This window comes from Miscanthus floridulus, chromosome 16 (genome assembly GCF_019320115.1).
Source record: "Miscanthus floridulus cultivar M001 chromosome 16, ASM1932011v1, whole genome shotgun sequence".
NCBI classification, from domain to species: Eukaryota; Viridiplantae; Streptophyta; class Magnoliopsida; order Poales; family Poaceae; genus Miscanthus; species Miscanthus floridulus.
The window spans coordinates 65406771-65427632 of NC_089595.1; the positions used below are offsets into that span (position 1 = coordinate 65406771).

General features: G+C 43.1%; 1 pseudogene; it reads left to right on the top strand.

Annotated features, from left to right (window-relative positions):
- The first annotated feature begins 10011 nt into the window (after positions 1-10011).
- On the top strand, positions 10012-11136 carry LOC136510757 (carboxylesterase 15-like; annotated as a pseudogene).
- The last annotated feature ends 9726 nt before the right edge of the window (positions 11137-20862 follow it).

Below are 20862 nucleotides of genomic sequence, written 5' to 3' on the forward strand. Positions count from 1 at the left end.
TCGTGCTCGGCTGTGGTCGGCAAGACTAGTGAGTGGTCGACTCATCTGAGCCGGTGATCCAGTGGGCTAACAAAATTCACAACAGGGAAAACAATTTATCACAGGCTTAGCTAGATCCCATCTTGGTGTCTATAGTTTAAATACTAAATATATTGTTCTTCTTTTTGTCATTGAAGGGGTTGAACAAACAACAATCCCACATATCATTTATATAATATGCCAATGAACCGGAAAAATGGAAACGCCTGTACATAAATTAAGGAGAGTATATGTATATATTACACACCATGTACTAATAAACAAAAGCATATATACATGTCTTTCATATGCATGACCAGACGCCATCACTGCCTGAATGAAAACTAGTAAGCCTTGGGTATCAGGAGGGATTGCTAAGGTAAGGTACCTGAGAAGAGGACAGATGCACGATAAGCTGCAAGTAGTGTGGATCTAGCAAAACAAGTGCCTTGCTCTGTTAACCTGCCAGAGACAAAGTCATGATCCATTACATACACAACCATCAGACTACCTATGCATCTGTTGGGCTTGTACATGCATGGGGAGTACTAAGACAGGTGTTGCATGGTGATTAATTTGAGGCTTCAGGAAACAACAAGCAGATATCAAAACATATGAGCAAAACCTGTTGTTTCGATATCTACCTCATAATAACCCAAAGAACTGGAAGAAGATATATATATACATGAGTGTGCTGAGTATATATGATATATACCTTTGGATCCAACAGCAGTAACTGACTGTCAGCTCCTCCCTGGTCTTCCTCACATCAGAAATCCAAAGCCCAGCTATACCTTGTTTCTCCTGCGTGGAGTGTGAATGCGTTAACAAAGATGCAAAATAAAATTAAACAGATCATTGGATGTATACATAATCTCTATCTATTGCAAACGATATATGAAGGATGTAAAAAAGGGGCCAGAGATACTGCATGTTCTGCAAGGACCAAGACTAGCGATATGCATGATCGAACTTGCTCACCAGATCAGGACCGAGGACAGGATCTCTTCCCCCTGAGCTAGCTCTATGAACTCCGGGAGAGGTGCAGTGCAGGGGTGTTCATATTATGTACACAGCTCTGGGCCTCTGGGTCTAGGTCTGCCCGCTGGTGTCTGCAGGGATAGAGCGCCGCCTGCCAAATTTGCATGCAGCCCTAAATTTGGCAACAAGTAATGGACAGAGCTGTTGGAGGGCTGTGGGTTGGCAGTAGCCAAATTCCTAGTGCTAGAATTGGCAAAAAATGAAGTTTTCGGTTGCATTCGTTTCTGTAAAAGGGGCCACAAACCGTTGACTGGAGGAATTTCAGGCCCACTCACACCTCTCATGCAATGCGCTCTGCCCCAAGGGTCCCGTGATCATTTTAGGCCACTTTTGTAGTTCATGCCGTTCACACCATCATCTTCGAGCTCCAAGCGTTCTTAACCATTTTTCTTTCTTTTCTCCTTTTTTTTGAGGGAAAATGGTTGGTGGGCCCACAGAGTATGTGGCGTAGTGGGTGTAGGAGGATGACGGTGACAGGTGGGCCCGAGCGGTGGGTCACGGTGTTGTTGCCCCTGTTGGGAGGGGGGGCGGAGGACTCCGTGGGCGTGGAGAAAAGTGACGGGACTGCCCCTAGCTGTTGGGGCAAGCCATCTCAACTGCTGCATAGGGACTAGGGAGGGGTAGATCCGTAATTTTCGTAGAAAAGGTCTACCTGAGCATGGAATGGCAAGTTTGCCCCCCTTTGGAGTTTACCCTTGTTTTTTGTTGCCCGCGGTTTTGTGTGAGAATGGTTAGTGGTGTGTACTTTGCTGTAATTAGTTTTAGCATCACGCTTTCAACCATAATCAATTTATATATTCTATCAAAAAATAATAAATTTATATAGGACTAGGGCCATCTGTTTATTGAATAGAGAAATTTATAAAATACTTTTGTTTTATCATATTGGTAGATGAAAAACGTCACGCAAAGAAGTACAATCAAAACTCTTCTATTCTAGAGTTTGCGGATTAATGGGAATACATGGTTTGATATTCCTATAGAGGCAAATCATAAAAAGTTGAATACTAATTGACATTCCATTTAATGTAGTAATAGATTGATTCTTCAGTGTTCGGTTCCTTTCCTGTATTCAACAAGACATCTCATATTTATTGTTAGAAATAGGTTGCTTGACTAATATGGTAGGCGCAACAAAACATCTCTCACCACAGCGGGCACTCTAGGAGTCAACGCTTTGAGTATCATAGTTTCTATGACATTAACTACTCTGCAATATACTCCACACAGATGTGGTGAGAGGGTATTCGGAAGAGAGAGAAATTGTTTCTCCACAAAGAAATCGTCTCAACAATCCTATAATGAATGAAGAAATCAACAAGATACGCGTCGGGTGTGAAACATGGTTGCTTCACATGTTTTGTGAGGTCTACCATCAAGACCATCGCCCCAAACTCGTCGTTGCTAGTGGCGCACCAGATCTATCACAAAAGAGACCGAGAAGAGGAGATAGACACACCATTGACCTTATTCCATCGTCGTCGGATCCACCACAGGAGGTCGTGGGGAGAAGAGGGGGTTGCATCACTTGACCTCACTAGCACAGATCCAGGCCTCACCGCGCCAGCCTGAGCCTCGTGCACCACGCCACAGCGTCCAAGCACCGAAGCGAGTACGCGAGAGAAGAGATATATATAGAGGAACCGGATTGGGGACAGATAAAGCGATTTATTAAATATATTAGAGGTGCCACGCATAGGTACCTTGCATATTAGGTGATGTGGTTTCTAAAAAGCTTAATCTTACTAATATGATAAGTATAAAAGGGTCTCCGTTGGCAAAGAGACACTGTAATAAGCCGCGTGTCAAGTGTAGGATGGGCCTTCATTGTATTGCTGTGAAACGCCTTGGTCTGCGAGGCTGTTATCGTGGTGTTCCTTGTGTTTGCATTTTTGAGACGTTGGGCTTCACGAGATCTTCACCGCACTGGTTAGCAGTTCCCTCTTTGCTACTATATAATATATTACGCCAAGGTATACACGTGCAAACGGACCGCCCGACACGGGGAGTCAAAAAACACAGCCAACACGCTAACGGGTAAGGCACAGTACGCCGGGCCACTAGGCCGTGCCTAAAAGGGCCACAGACCTAGTCGACGACCTAGGGTTTAGGGTTAAGATTTTTTCTAGATATTTTTTATTTTTTTAGAGCTAAATCTATTTTTAACCATCTAAATAAGCTATAAATATTTATTTGGATTTGCATATAACAATGTATCTCTAGAATTTGTTGGGAATTTTTAAAAGTTTAGAGATATTTTCTTTGATTTGAAGACCTTATCAAGTACTTGCCAATTCTTTTAACTAAAAAGGTAAAACCACCTCCAAAACCGCTCCAAACTAGGACAAGGAGGTAAGTTGTACGATTTTTAGAGTTTCGGCGGTAAAATGTCTAGTTTTGAAGTTTGAGGAGCAAAGATCATACTACAGCAAGAGGTAGAAAGAACTTGAAAAAAGTCTAATTTACCTCCATTAACTATCGCGGTGGTCCGATTTTCCTCCCTGGACTATAAGACTTCTTTTTTAAACACCATCCCTTCCCTCCAATTTTCAAATTGTTTATTTTTGCACCTGGGTGGTTTGCTGATACGGTCCACATTAGAGGGGATAAATTGGACAAAGCTGAAAGTTCAGGGAGATAAATTAGACTAAACATATTTTAAAATATATACAATTCATAAAAATTTAAAATTTATCTAAATATTTAAATTGAAAAATAATGCGATTAAAAATCCTATGGTTTAGTATTAGAAAATTCATGTTTTACCCCGAAAAATTATGAAACTATCTTATGGTGCCTAGTTTGAAATTGTTTGAATCTTTATGGACTCACTTTGGTGCTTATTTGCTAGTAGCTCTTGTTATCTATTATAATTAGTTGAAGTTTGATTGCTCGACTAGGTAGAAGTGTGGTCGGGACGACATATGTGTGGCAGGGTGGGCACTAGTCCCCTGCTCTGGATAAATTTTCAAAGTAGTTGTATTAGCCTACGTAGCTACATGCAACCTATCGCGCATACTATATTGACGATGCTCCGCTGGCGCTTCTAAGTAGGATGATCAACATCGACTAATTATAATAGATAGCGAGAGTTTCTACTAGTAAATAAATATCAAATGAGTCCATAAAGATTTAAACAATTTCAAGCTAGGCACCATAAGATAAAGCATGATTTTAGAAAAAAAATCTAAAACTAGTTCATAATTTTTTTGAGGTAAAACAATTTTTTTATGAATTTTCTTATTGATTTTTATGTTTATTAGAATATATTTTTAAATATTATGAAAAGTATATTCTAATAGAAAATTCCAAAAGTCAGGAAACGTTTTATGCCTGATAAATCGTGATCCTATGATCATCACCCTTTCTTCTTCCTCTTGTGTACAGCAGCAAAGTTGCTTTGTTTTAGTAAATCAACTGCTCATCCTGCCTACTGCCGGCCAACCTCTGTCCAAGCCGGCTACCTCCACCGGTACAGAGACGATCTTTACTCCCGGTGGAGAACCCCCTCTAGTCCTGGTTCCCCACCCGGGAGCAAGCATCCGGGACTAAAGGGGGGTCCTTTAGTCCTGGGTCAGGAACCGGGACTAAAGGGGACCTTTAGTCCCGGTGGGTAACACCAACCGGGACTAAAGGTGCCTCCTGACATGCCACGAGGCCGGCACCCTTTAGTCCCGGTTATTTCTTTTTCTTTTCTTTTCATATTTTTGTTTTCTTTTAAAAATAGGTTTTCGAAGTCGTATTAGTATGTTTCGGTTCAAGCACAATGAACGTATTAAATGACACAATTCAAGCATAGAACTATATATATATATATATATATATATATATATATATATATATATATATATATATATATATATATATATATGCATGCATGCATGCATATGTGTATTTTACAGTTGTTGTGATATAACAATTTTCCTCTCATCCTCTAGCTTGGCTTTCATGGCAGTGTTGGGTCGAAGTAGAACTCGCCCTTGGAATCGATGACCTGGTCATTAAAAAATCCGGCTATAGACTCTTGAATTGCTTTGATCTGGTCTTATCGTATGACCTTTTCCTCCAACCATCGAGCCTACAGGTTTGAATTAAAGGAAAATAAATTAATATATGTACATACATATATATATATATAAAGACATAGTAACACAATCAATAACAATAATTAAATGAATATATAGTGTATTTTTAACGTACTTTGAGTCTCTCTGTAGGAGTTCTTTGGGAGAGCTCCTTGATAAACTTGCAAACATAGTAACCACAGTAGTTGTTTCCCTGTTTCTGCCTCAGACACCACTTTATGAGAAAAGATTTGTCATCCAATCTGATGATCCGATGAAAGCTATATGTTTAATTAATAAAGATGATGCGATTTAGGGGACTTACTTTCAAAGGGATTACATTCAGTGGCGCTTTGCATTTTCCCATGTGTTGCTTCTCAATAAAGGTTTTCCAAACACTGCCCAATAAAAAATTTGCCACGTCATCAGATATAGTTAATCATCATGTTTGTGTGTATATATAGTTGCTAGAGATACCAAAATTACCTCTGGATAATATCTATCATATCTTGGTAGTCTTGTTGTGGTTTTCTCATCGAGTCATAGATTATCAAGTGACTTTTCACCAGATCGATGTCCATCAATATCCAGTGATTGCTGCATGTGTTTATAGGATATAACGCATAACACTCATTAATTAACTAGAATCAACATATGAGCCATTAAGGATGATCGACATTATTAACATTCACTTGAAGTTGTAGGGAAAGAGTATATCCTTCTTGTGGCGTTGGTTCACTAGGAAGTTCATGAGGTTACTCTTTGACTCAGACTTCCAATTAGGCTTTGGAGTAACTGGGTCTTTGAATACTATATGGGGATCAACAAAACCAATTTCATTGCAGCCTTTCTTTCTGCACTCTGTCATTGTAAATCTACATATATATAGTACTTGTTAGGATAATTTATATGCATATACACACATATGATGAGTTTAATAATAGATCGAAAGAATTATTACTTATAGGCAATAGCAGCTAATGATAACTTTGTCCAGAGAGGTCAGGTGGCATAGTTGATGAAATTCTGCAAAGTCAACATACATAGCATCATCGCCACGAAACCAATGTTTGTCTCTAATTCTGACACCAACACAGAAGTATCCACCGGTAGACGCCTGCATATACCACTTATTTAGCAGGTACATTTGCGTCCCCAGATCACCTAAGGCTTGAGGGTTGTATAGACTCTGGCCTAGTACAAATTTTTTCTTCAAAATATCAACCTCCGCCGCACTCTCAATGTTTCCATCACCAAACATATGGTAAAGGTCGAGACCAGTCTCTTCAATAAATTCACCAAGGTGATCCAAATCGATATCCGGAGGTATGTTTGTCTGATGCATTAATCCTAAATTCGAACCATATTCATTACCAACAACTAGCGGAGGGACTGATTGGTGCGATTGTTATCCGAGTTGTGCAACTCCTTTCCCTGCCCGCTTCTTTTTCTATGCCGCCTCAATTGACTTGGTGAGAGTGCGGTCATAGTCCATTAATGTTGCTTTGGACGGCTTACGAGATTCCCGCTGTTGTTGATGGTAAGAAGCCACCTTTTTTCTTAGAATATCTGGAGCTACGAAGAAGTACGGTTTCTCCGGGTTACTCCTTGCTTCTTGATCCTTTTTAAGTTTGTCATAGAATCTGGACATATCTTTTTTATATGCATCAGTTACTTCTTCCTTCTCTTCAGATATTATTTTGGGAATAGCCCTTGGTTTCACAGTGGCTTTCTTTGCCGGCGGTGGGGGAGGTGTTGGAGACCTCCTTGGAGGTGGTGGCAGTGGCGTTGGAGACCTCCTTGGAGGTGGCGGCTGCGGCGTTGGAGACCTCCTTGGAGATGGTGTGGATGCAGCCTCGCCTTCCAACACATTGTCATCGTACAGAGCACTATGATGATCTGGCGATTGAACAATTGGACTTAGGTTGGGGGAGGATCTGCTACAAAAAAGGAATGACATATTATTATGAGCAGATTGTTAATTATTTAAGCCAATATAAATTAATGATGTAGTGTTTTCATCCGCACCTATGGTGAGGTAGTTGAGGAGGAGGTGGAGGCGACATCCCGAGAATGATGATGTAGCGCTTGCGCCATAGAATGAATGTCTTCTCTGCTTCTCCGAGAGTCTTCTCGCCATCACCTCCAGGAATGTCAAGAGGCAAATCACTAAAACTTTTCAGCTTTATCTACCGAGATGGTAGCATATCCTTCTTGGATTATATCCCCATGAATCCTTGGTGTCTTGGTTTGGTCGATAGGATTAACAAGACCGATAGCCACCTTGATTGTGGAATTCCCCTTCGGAATGTGTAGCTCACACGATGTACAAGGTTCAGTGACGTCATCCATAGGGAAGCGCAGTCCTGTGTCCCCTTGATTTGGTATCTCCGTGGAAGCGCAGCTGCTTTTCAACTGAACAGATTGGCTAATGTTGATTCCTGGCTTTGATGCCTGCTTGCTTGCACTCACTGCTATTTGCACTTGCCTTCTGATTTCCTCCTGCATTCTCGCTTCAAGGTTTTTTTCCCGCTCCTGTGCTTCACGCACCGCTTCCTCCAACCTCTAGAGCCATTGTGCCTCTTCTTCTTTCTTTCTCTGGCGGCTTCTATAGGAAGGTCTGTCCTGAGGGAATCCATGCTCCCACGAGACACTTCCTTTGCCTCTAGTTCAGCCACCGTGTTCAATAGTCCCGTTGGCGTATGTCAATTCATCCTTCTCTCTGTTGGGCCTAAACACACCACTAGCAGTAGCTCTCTGAGCATAAAACAATCTTTCTGCTGCTTCTTGCAGTCTTGCGCCATAAACGCACTTCCTTGTCTCCTGGTCCAGTGTTCCCCCATGAGTGAAAAATCAATTCTTTGCACGCTCTCCCCACTCGAGTGATTCTGGTGTGATACCCTTGGCAAGAAGGTCTGCTTCTATTTTGTTCCACTTCTTAATGGCAGTCGGGTAGCCACCTGATCCCAAGTTATGGTGGTATGTCTTCTGTTGGGCATTACGTTGGTTCTTTATCACCTGACTCACACCCTCTTCCGATGTCTTGTACTATACAAACTCATCCCAATAGGGCCACTGCTTTGAGATCGGGCCTAGGACAGTGAAATCTGGTGCTATGTTCTTCTTGACATACATCGTGTATAGGTGTTTCTTCCAAGTCTGAAACTGGGTGGCCATCTTCTTCATTGCCCAATCCCTAACTCGCTCCTTCAATTCATCACCATCTATTATATCATCATAACCATCTGTTTGGAGTGTGAAATGTTCCAAGACATCATTCCAAATTAACGTCTTGTCACGATCGGAGACAAAACTGATATGAGGAGCATTGGTCTTCTTCTTCCATTCGCGGGTACTGATCGGGAGCCGGTCCCGTACAAGGTAACCACAGTGGTGCATGAATTTCATTTTATTTGGCCCCCCTGGTTCGCCTGTATCCACATTGAACTCCGAGATGATGAAGCGGCCCTCCAATGGCTTTTTGGGACCTCGAACATTTTTACTCTTCATTGTAGTTGTTGATGTCGATCTAGAGGGCTACAAAACATAAACATTATTTTTAATGTCATGAGCACACATAAGACATATGATAATATAAATAGCTAATAATAAAAAATATATACTTGGCCAATATGTTGTTGCTCATTTTGTTCAAGAGCTAAGTACTAACTCCCGTCATCTGCATCCTCTTGCACGTTATTTTTAGCACCATCATCGCCGGCAACTTGAGTGCCAGTGTTGATCAAATTCATCATCAACTCCTCCTCATCCATGTTTCTCGGGTCGGCCATCTAGCTTCAAAAAACAAAACCAATATATAGTATGTCAAATCTTTGCTTACATGCGTAAAATCTACGAACAATATGCATTATTAAATCTTGCCCCTCGGTCACAGACGCAATTCGCCACACTAGGGTGAACTACATTGGTACTAGGGCGAATTAGGGCTATACATAAACGGCTGAGGGTGAATTGTGTCGGTGACTAGGGCGAACCACGTCGGTGACATCAACAACGCGGTTCGCCCTAGTCACCGATGCAATTTGCCCTAGTGTGATTGTTTAGCGTTAACGATAACAATAATACAAATGTTGATCGACTAGGCCGCAAGAGAGGGCGGTGTGACGAGAGTGGTGGTGCTCCGCTCCATCATATATATGTTTGTACACATGGGTGAATGTGGGCGGCGGTGCTCCGCCGTATAAACCCTAAACCCTAGGGCGAACAAGGGCGGCGGTGCTCCGCTGTATAAACCCTAAGCCCTAGGGCAAACGAGGGCGGCGGTGCTCCACCGTATAAACCCTAATGAGGGCGGCAGTGCTCCAACGTATAAACCCTAAACCCTAGGGCGAACGAGGGTGGCGGTGCTCCGCCGTATAAACCCTAACGAGGCCTAGAAGAAGCCCATTGCCCTTGTCGTCGTCGTTGCGCGTGCGCCTAGAGCCTGGAGGTGGAGCTAGCCGAGGAGTACACTTTGAGGAGCGGAGGTTCGATCGATAATGGGGTGACATAGGAGAAAGATTGAACTGGGCGCGCACCGAAATTTCCGTCCCATGTTTTCCCACAACGAATGGCAGTTGGCCCTGCACAGCCGACCCTGCCATACATGTCTGTCTGTCTGTCTGAGAGGAACCCTTGGACCAACCTTTGAGCACAACCTCAAGCTTATCATCCATTCATCCCTCTGCACTACACTGAGGGGAGCTTGTCGCCTTGTCGTCGTCCTCGTCCTCGTCACTCGCACAGTCACTGGCCCTAGCCCTGTTATCTAAATAATAAATCACTAATTAAATTAAGGATCCGCAATTGCTTGAGAGAGCTACTGCTAGTGCGCTAGCTCTTGAGCTACTGCCTCTCTAACAAGTCCCTAGCTAAGCCTGCTACTGCTATGTCATCGTCCTCACCCGTATCGGCGGTTTCAGCCACCGCGCCGCATGTCGTGGACGACTGCCTCGACATCGTGCAGCTTCTTAGCGACGGCACCGTGACGCGCTCCACGGAGTACTCCATGCTCCCTCTCTAGGGTGAGGTGCCATCCAACCTGCCTGTCCAGTGGAAGGACGTCGTCTATGACACCGCGCACGCACTCCGCCTCCGCATGTACAGGCCCACCGACGGCAACACGACGATGGCCAATAATAAGCTACCGGTGCTCGTCTACTTCCACGGTGGTGGCTTCTGCATGTGCAGCTTCGAGCTGCCCCACTTCCACGCCGGCACGCTCAGGCTCACCGCGGAGCTCCCGGTGCTCGTGCTCTCCGCCGACTACCACCTCACACCCAAGCACCACCTCCCCGCGACGCACCACGACGCCGAGGTCGTCCTGTCGTGGCTCCGCACCCAGGCTGAGGCTGACCCGTGGCTAGCCGATGACTCGGCTGACCTAGGTAGGGTGTTCATCTGCGGCGACTCGGTCGGCGGCAACATCGCGCATCACGTCGTCGTCCGGTACGGCAGCGGGCAGCTCGCCCTCGACCCCGTCATCCGGATCGCCGGGTGCGTCCTGCTCTGGCCCTTCTTCGCCGTCGAGGAGAGGACGATGTCCGAGGCGGCCGGCCTTGTTGACGAACACCAGTTCATGTGCACGGCGCTTTTCGACCAGGCGTGGCGCCTGGCGCTGCCCGTCGGCGTGACTAGGGACCACCCGGCGCCCAACCCGTTCGGGCCGGACAGTGTCCCGCTGGACGATGTCGCCTTCCCACCGCTGCTCGTCGTGGACCTAGACCAGGACGTGCTACACGACCGCATACAGGACTATGCTGCTAGGTTGACGGCGATGGGGAAGCCGGTCGAACTTGCCGTGTTCAGAGGCCAGGGCCACGGGTTCTTCATCTTCAACCCGGAATGCGAAAGCCGAGAGAACTCACCTCACGAATGCGGAGGCGTGCGTGGTGGAGGGCCGCACGAGGTTGTCGGCGCGAGGTGGGGTGGCGACCGGCGGCGGCGCGAGGAAGAAGAGGAGAAAGGGCGGCTGTTCGATGAGGAAGAAGAGGAGGGGATCGATCTACGCTAGGCATTGGCGCTTATATACCAGGGAGATTTACTCCCGGTGCCAGCCACCAGCCGAGAGTAAAGGTCCTTTACTCCCGGTGCGTGTTACCAACTGGGAGTAACTCCCGGTTGGAAACACGCACTGGGAGTAAAGGTTTTTTTTGGCGGGCCACGAAACTGCAGCCCACCTTTACTCCTGGGTTGGTTTACTCCCGGGTGGGCCTCCCACCCGGGAGTAAAGGTGGGCTGCAGTTTTGTTTCCCGCATGTTTTGAGCAAAATTTTTTAATAAAATGCAATAGTCTTGTTAAATACATAGTAAATTAAATAAAAGGTATAAAATTATTTTGTTAAAAATATGGATTTTTTTTCTTTATTTCACATAGGAAAAATCTATAACCTAACTTTTTCATTTTTTGTTATAATTATAAAACATAATGTAACTAATTTATTATTTCGTTAATGCAAAAATGTAGTGTTTAATTAAAATTATTAAAACTATTGGTTTTGGACAGGAAATTTATTTTCACATCATTTTAACGTTAATATTTTAATTTTTCATCACTCAATATCCTAATTTAACTTTTCGAGAGAGAAATCCCACCAAATCAAACATTGATTTAATTTGAAACACGACATAATAAACATCTGAATTCACAATTATTACATAATATCTCAAACACACACTACATTAAATCACTATATCATCAAGTGGGCACAGCAGTGAACTTCTTCTTTACGTATGTCCCTTGGTTATGATCGCGTCGTAACCATGGAGTGTCCTCATCATTTACCAAGATGCTAGGGTCTTTGTTCACTTTGAAGGGCGGAATTCGGTCATCCTTTTCATAATCTTCTGACATGTCTGACTTGTCCTCAATTCCCACGATGACTCTTTTCCCTGAAAGAACTATGTGGCGCTTTGGCTCTTTGGTTGAGTCATTATCGTTTTTCCCTCTTTTTGGTTTGGTAGACATATCATTGACATAGAACACCTGATTCACATCCATGGCAAGGACGAATGGTTCGTCTTTGTACCCAATATTACTAAGGTCTACTGTTACCCCGCCTCCGGTCACCTTGACCCATTGGCACTTGAACAATGGGATCTTCAAAGTAGGTGAATATTCTAGTTCCCATATTTCATCTATGCGGCCATAATATGTCTGCTTATTCCCATTCGGGTCTGTGGCATCTATGCGGACACCACTGTTTTGGTTGGTACTCCTTTTATCTTAGGCTACTGTGTAGAATATGTTCCCATTTATCTTGTACCCTTTGTATGTGATGATATGCAATGATGGTTGCATAGCCAATAAATACAGTTGCTCATGGATGCTCTCATCACCTTGACATTTTTTTTGCAACCAACCGCTGAAAGTTTCTATGTGCTTACGCGTAATCCAAGCTTCAGTCTTCCCTGAAAACTCGGATCGTAAGAGATCCTTGTGTGTCTCAATATACGGATCTACCAAAGAGGAGTTCTGTAGAACTATGTAGTGCGCTTTATTGAAATAATCATCCTCCATATCAATATATGTTTTCCTCCCTAGTGTCCCCTTTCTGCTTAGTCTCCCCTCATGTCTCGATTCAGCAACACCAATCGAGTCAAGGTCGGGAATAAAGTCAACACAGAACTCAATGACCCCTTCTGTTCCATAGCCCTTAGCGATGCTTCCTTCTAGGCGAGCACGGTTGTGAACATATTTCTTCAGGACTCCCATGAATCTCTCTAAGGGAAACATGTTGTGTAGGAACACAAGACCGAGAATGAAAATCTCCTTGACTAGGTGAACTAGGAGGTGTGTCATGATATCAAAGAAGGAAGGAGGGAACACCAACTCAAAGCTGACGAGACATTGAACCACATCATTCTGTAGTTTAGCTAGATCAGTTGGATCAATTGCCTTCTGAGAAATTGCATTGAGAAATTTCTCTTAATGCAACTAGAAGTAATTGCGTCATGAGAACGTGACAGTCATGGGACTTTAAGTTACAGAATTTCTTCTCTGGCACATTTATAATACCCTTTATATTCGAGGAGAATCCAGATGGTACCTTGATGTTGTTTAAGCATTCAAACATGATTTCCTTCTCCTCTTTGCTTAGAGTGTAGCTGGCAGGACATTGGTAATGGCGTCCATCATCTGTCTTCTCTGGATGCAGGTTGTCTCTTTCTCTCAAACAACGCAGGTCCTATCGTGCTTCAAATGTGTCCTTAGGCTTTCCATACACACCCATGAAGCCTAGCAGGTTCACACAAAGATTCTTCGTCAGGTGCATCAAGTCGATCGAGCTGCGGACCTCTAGGACTTGCCAATAGGGTAGGTCCCAAAATATGGACTTCTTCTTCCACATGGGTGCGTGATCGTTAGCGTTGTTCGAAACAGGTTGGCTGCCATGTCCTTTTCCAAAGACGACTTTCACATCATTGACCATATTGAGTACATCCTCACCGGTTCGGTTGTGAGGCTTGGTCAGGTGGTCTGCCTTCCCTTTAAAATGCTTGCCTTTCTTTCTTATGGGGTGATTTGCAGGAAGAAATCAACGATGGCCAAGGTACACGACCTTTCGACATTTTTTCAAAAATACACCTCTAATATCACCGAAGCAGTGTGTGCATGCATTATATCCCTTGTTTGACTGTCCTAAAAGATTACTTAGAGCAGGCCAATCATTGATTGTTACAAACAACAATGCTCGCAGATCAAAGTGTTCCTGTTTGTACTCATCCCACACACGTACACCTTCTTTATTCCACAAAATGAGAAGTTCGTCAATAAGTGGTCTCAGGTACACATCGATGTCATTGCCAGGTTGCTTCGGGCCTTGGATGAGCACAGGCATCATAATGAACTTCCGCTTCATGCATAACCAAGGAGAAAGGTTGTAGATACTTAGAGTAACAGGCCAAGTGCTATGACTACTGTTCTACTCTCCAAAAGGATTGATACCATCTGTACTTAAAGCAAACCTTAAGTTTCTTGCGTCATTTGCAAACTTCGGGAATTCTATGTCGATTGCTCTCCACTGGGACCCATCAGCAGGGTGTCTCAACATATTGTCTACCTTACGGTCTTCTTTGTGCCATCGCAACAATTTTGCATGTTCTTTGTTTCTGAACAGACATTTCAAGCATGGTATTATAGGAGCATACCACATAACCTTGGTAGAGATTTTCTTCCGTGGACGTTCGCCCTCAACATCACCAGGGTCATCTCGCCTGATCTTATCCCGCGATGTATGGCATACCGGGCATGCATCCAATTTCTCGTACTCTTTGCCACGGTATAGGATGTAGTCATTAGGACATGCATGTATCTTCTCGATTTCTAGCCTTATAGGACAGACAACTTGTTTTGCTTCGTAGGTAGTGGTGGGCAATTCATTGTCCTTCGGAAGCATCTTCTTTTGGATTTTTAGTAACTCTCCAAATCCCTTGTCAGATACACCATTCTTTGCCTTCCATTGCAGCAATTCTAGTGTGGTTCCCAACTTTTTCTGCCCTACATCACAAGTTGGGTACATCAATTTCTTGTGATCTTCTAGCATCCGCTCGAACTTGATCTTCTCCTTTTCACTTTCACATTCTCTTTGTGCGTCACGAATGACCTGACAAAGATCATCAGCAGGCTCATCTTCTGTGGCTACCTCTTCTTCAGCTTCTCCCATTGCAGTATCATTGAAGCACGCACCATCGGGAATAATATCATTGTCGTCCCATTGTTCTTCTTCACCTTCTTCCATTACAACGCCGGTTTCTCCGTGCTTCGTCCAACAAATATAGTTTGGCATGAAACCCGACTTGAACAAGTGTGAATGAAGAGTCCTTGAGCAAGGATATTCCACCGTATTCTTACATATGGCGTTTGTTTGCCTCGGCCGCACGTAACAAAGAATGCACGCCGTCAATGAACTCTTGGGAGCGACGATCAGCATTGTACATCCAATGCCAGCTTATCTGCATTATATGACATAAATACCATATTAAAACCTAGATCATAATTAATTATTTATACAACATGCGTGCCACCACAAAAGGTACAAATTTATGAAAGCATCGCTACAATGTAGACAATCCCAACTACCACTAAAAGAACTAAAGCTAAAATACATTTCAGGAGCACAAAGATTTCGCAACCAATCTCAACTAAAACAGATAGATCCCCCGATTGTGCAATATCTTTGGGCTTCTTCGGCTGGATCACTGCCTCATTAGCCGCCGTATCTGCCTGTTGTGAAAGATATTTTTGTATGAGTTCAACATACTCTTCCTCCTAGTAGAAGCTTGAACATCGTCCACTGTCATCCCACTGAAATTAAAACAAAAAATTAGAACTTTAATCACAACCATCATGAAAATAGGTATAAACTAACCATAATCATAAAATACGATAAAATAACTCACATTGCGATCCGGACACTTATAGAAGATACGACCATTGTTGGGACCCTCCTTCACTCGGTACTCCATCATAATCTTCGTCTCATCACGACACTTGCCGTATGGAATGAGAGGGAGGCCCGGCCTAAATCGCTTTGGAAACTTATGAGAGGTCGAGGACCCGGAAGCAGTTGCCATCTACTCTCTATACTCATTTTTTAATACACTATAAATTTCTCATTTTATAAACAAATAAAATTAAAAAACTATAAAATTATCTATATCTCTAAACAATGAAGTGTGCTATGCATGCTAGAAATAAAAAGTGAATACTAATTTTAAATACCTACTTTAACCTTTCTTCATCCAAATATGCAAACTATAAGTTATTTTGAGCTCAAATTGTTTACAAATAAAAAAAACACCATAAAAAGAATATATATATAGTGAACAATATGAGGTAAGCCAATGATGAAAAATGAGAGTATGAGATTGGTAACCTTTACAACTAAAGAATCAACGGAGGAATCGAAGAAATCGATGGAGAAATCGAAGAATGGATGAAGGAACAATGGAGGGAGGAACACTACTAGAGAACAGACTTTAGAACGATGTCCCAATTTGTCATTAGCCTCGGCATTTTTTGCCCCTGGGACTAAAGGACCCTTTAGTCCGGGTTGGTAATATCAACCGGGACTAAAGGTCCCTGCCCAATGGTCATCCGCGGGGCAGGGATTTTTAGTCCCGGCTGGTATTACCAACCGGGACTAAAGGTAAACCTTTAGTCCCGGTTGGTAATACCAGCCGGGACTAAAGCTTTTAGTCCCGGTTTGGGTGATGCCCCAGGAATAAAGATTAATCTTTAGTCCCGGTTTGGCCCCCTAACCGGGACTAATTATCCCGGCCTATAATCCAGCTCATTTCTGCCTCCCCGAGCCCGAGCCGTTCCATTCAAACTCACTGCCTCTGTTCTTCAGCTTGCTGTTGTTCTTGCTCTCTCCCCCTCCATTGGTGTTGCTCTTTGATTTTGGAGGTAACAAACTTAATCCTCTTATGTTTTATCAGTAGCTTATCTCATTTTGTGATGTAGATGCATGTGTAACTTTATATGTTGGACTTTATTATGATTTTATATGTCATTTTTAGCTCAAAATCACATGATGATTTGCATATATGTTTGGATAAACAAAAGCTAAATTAGTTCATCAAAATCTCGCCTCGCTCGTCCTCGCTGGAGCACGCGCCATCCTCATCCCCGACGGCTTACGTGATCTTAGAATTAATTTTTCCATGAAATGAAAAACTTAGAAAATAGTTAGAAAATTGTAGAAAATCCGTACTAGTTGAACTTGCGGACCGTGTTCAGCTCGGCAAGCATGTTCTTTGCCGAGCGATAACGGACGTCAAGGAGGAGCTTTGATTCTATGAGGGAGAGCGGCAACGGTCGTGGAAGACCGTGTTCCCTTTCTCATAGAATCGGAGCTCTTCCTTGGCCAAGTACGGTGCCGTCCGGTGAAGAAATGCTCGCCAAGATGATCATGTAAGCAAGGTCAACTAGTACGGATGGTTATTTATTGAAACATGTTTTTAAGCAATAATTTCATGGATATTTGATAACTTCAGACCTACAAATGTCATCTACAAATGTTACTATCCTCGGCAACCTAAACGCCAGCGAGCTCACCGATATCGAGCAGGTCACTTAGAATTATTTTTTCCATAAAATGAACTACTTAGAAATCATGCCTTTTATTTTTTAGAATTAAATTTTCCATGAAATGAAAAACTTAGAAAATAGTTAGAAAATTATAGAAAATCCATACTAGTTGAACTTGCGGACCGTGTTCATCTCGGCGAGCATGTTCTCTGCCGAGCAGTAACGGACGTCAAGGAGGAGCTTTGATTCTACGAGGGAGAGCGGCAACGGTCGTGGAAGACCGTGTTGCCTTCCTCGTAGAATCGGAGCTCTTCCTTGGCCAAGTACGGTGCCGTCCGGTGGAGAAATGCTCGCCGAGATGATCACGTAAGCAAGGTCAACTAGTACGGATGGTTATTTATTGAAACATGTTTTTGAGCTATGTGATTTCTATGTCATTTTTAGCTCAAAATCACATGATGATTTACAATAGTAAAATCACTTGATAGTTTGGTATTTTACTATTATACATAGTACATATTTCATGGTTTAGTTAGATAAATAAATAAATTTAGTTTTGTTTAAATATATCATTTTAGAAAATGTGAAATTTACACTAGTTTGCAAAAATAAGTATAGAAAGTAGATGACAACTGGTACCGGATCCTCGGCCTCTCGTTCGGTTGCGAAACGACTGAGGCCAGAACTCCCTCTCATTATCTGCGGCAAGTGTAAGCAGAAGATTATGATGGAGTACCGAGTCAAGAGACAGGGACCCAACAAGGGTCGTGTTTTCTACAAGTGCCCGGATCGCGATGTGAGTTTCTTATGCATTTGATTATTATGGCTAATTGACCTGCTTTGCTTGAATATTTTTGACTAAATATTTTTTGGCTTTAATTTCAGTGGGAGGGCAATGGATGCGATGGTTGGTACTGGGAGGAAGATTATGCTACATACGTGCAGAATTCGGGCGCGCTTGAGGTAGCGGCTACTGATGATGAGGCAGTGAGCCAGCAGGAGAAGCTTATTGATATTCAACAGAAGAATGATTTGTCTGTTTTAGTTGCGTACGATCACGAAATAATTATGTTACTGAAGTGCATTGTAGTTTTAGTTTGTTTAGTGATAGTTGGGATTGCTTACGTTGTAGCCAGGCTTAGTTAATTAATCAACCGTGTGTGTGTCATCTATGTTGTGTAATAAAATACTTAATTATGTTCAAGGTTTTCATAATTTGTCGTGTAATGCAGATTATGTCACGCCATTGGATGTACAATGCCGATCGCCGCTCCCAAGACTTTATTGAGGGCGTGCACTATTTCTTAGGTGTGGCCAAGGCAAATAAGCGGGATGGTTTCATGTGCTGTCCATGTGCCATATGTAAGAATTTAAAGGAATATTCAAGCTCAATGAGTCTTCATTCACATTTGCTTAAGTCAGGTTTCATGTCAAACTATATATGTTGGACTAAGCATGGAGAAAGCGGGGTCATGATGGAAGAAGGTGAAGGAGAAGATTTAGACATTGATGACATTATTGCTCAGTTTGGTGCCTTTGATGATACTACAATGGGGAGAGATGAAGAAGAGGTAGCGGCAGAAGATGATCTCGATGATGCTCTTGGCAATGCCATTCGTGATGCACAACAAGAATGCGAAAGTGAAAAAGAGAAAGTTAAGTTCGAGCGCATGCTTGAGGATCATAGGAAGTTGCTATACCCGACGACCGAAGAGGGGCAAAAAAAGCTGGGTACAACACTGGAATTGCTACAGTGGAAGGCAAAGAATGGTGTATCCAACAAGGCATTTAGGAATTTATTGAACCTCATAAAGAAGATGCTTCCAAAGCCAAATGAATTGCCCACCACTACGTACGAAGCAAAAAAAGGTTGTCTGCCCTTTGGGATTAAAAATCCAAAAGATACATGCATGTCCTAATGACTGCATCCTCTACCATGGCAATGAATACGAGAATTTGGATGAATGCTCGGTATGTAAAGCAGCACAGTATAAGATCAGGCGCGATGATCCTAGTGATGTTGAGGGTGAACAACGTCCTAGAAAGAAAATCCCTGTCAAGGTTATGTGGTATGCTCCTATAATACCACGCTTAAAATGTTTGTTTAGAAATAAAGACCATACAAAGTTGTTGCGGTGGCATAAAGAAGACCATAAGGTAGACAATATGCTGAGACACCTAGCTGATGGGTCCCAGTGGAGAGCGATAGATAGGGAATTTCCAGAGTTTGCAAATGAGGCTAGAAACTTAAGGTTCGCCTTAAGTACAGATGCTATGAATCCTTTTGGGGAGCAGAGCACTAGTCATAGCACTTGGCCAGTTACTCTATGTATCTACAACCTTCCTCCATGGTTATGCATGAAGCGGAAGTTCATTATGATGCCAATCCTCATCCAAGGTCCGAGGCAACCTGGCAACGACATTGATGTCTATCTGAAGCCATTAGTTGAAGAACTTCTAGTTTTATGGAACAAACCAGGTGTACGTATCTAGGATGAGTACAAACAAGAACACTTTGACCTACGAGCAATGTTGTTCGTAACAATTAATGATTGGCCTGCTTTAAGTAATCTTTCAGGTCAGACAAACAAAGGATATAATGCATGCACACATTGTTTTGATGACCTTGACAGTATATATTTGAAAAGATGTCGAAAGGTCGTGTACCTTGGCCATTGTTGATTCCTTCCTTTGAATCACCAAGTAAGAAAGAAAGGTAAGCATTTTAAAGGTAAGCCAGACCACCGGAAGAAGCCTCATAACCGAATCGGGGAAGATGTACTCGCAATGGTCAAGGATGTGAAAGTAGTATTTGGAAAGGGACAAGGCAGCGAATCTGTTCCCAAAGATCCTAAGGGACACGCACCCATGTGGAAGAAGAAGTCCATCTTTTGGGAGCTACCATATTGGCAAGTCCTAGAGGTCTGCAACGCAATCGACGTGATGCACTTGACAAAGAATCTTTGTGTGAACCTGTTAGGATTCATGGGTGTGTACAGGAAGCCAAAAGATTCACTTGAAGCACGCCAGGACTTGCAGGGCATGAAAGAACGAGACAACCTTCATCCAGAGAAGACAGATGATGGACATCATTACTTAAGTCTTGCTAGCTACACGCTTAGCAAAGAAGAGAGGGACAGCATGTTTGAATGTCTAAGCAGCATCAAGGTCCCATCAGGATTCTCCTCCAATATAAAGGGTATAATAAATGTGCCAGAGAAGAAATTCATAAACTTAAAGTCCCACGACTGCCACGTGCTTATGACGCAATTGCTTCCAGTTGCTTTAAGAGGAATTCTACCTCCACATGTACGTCTAGCCACCGTGAAGCTATGTGCATTCCTCAATGCAATTTCTCAGAAGGCAATCAATCCAGTGGAACTAGCTACTCTATAGAATGATGTGGTTCAATGTCTTGTCAGCTTTGAGTTGGTGTTCCCTCCATCCTTCTTTAATATCATGACACACCTCCTAGTTCATTTGGTGAAGGAGATTAGTATTCTTGGACCTGTGTTCTTACACAACATGTTCCCCTTCGAGAGGTTTATGGGAGTCTTGAAGAAATATGTGAAAGTCCGTTCTAAGCCTAAAGGAAGCATCGCCCAGGGCTATGGAACAGAGGAGGTCATTGAGTTCTGTGTTGACTTTATTCCTGACCTTGCCCCGATTGGCGTTCCTGAATCACGACACGAGGGGAGACTCAGTGGT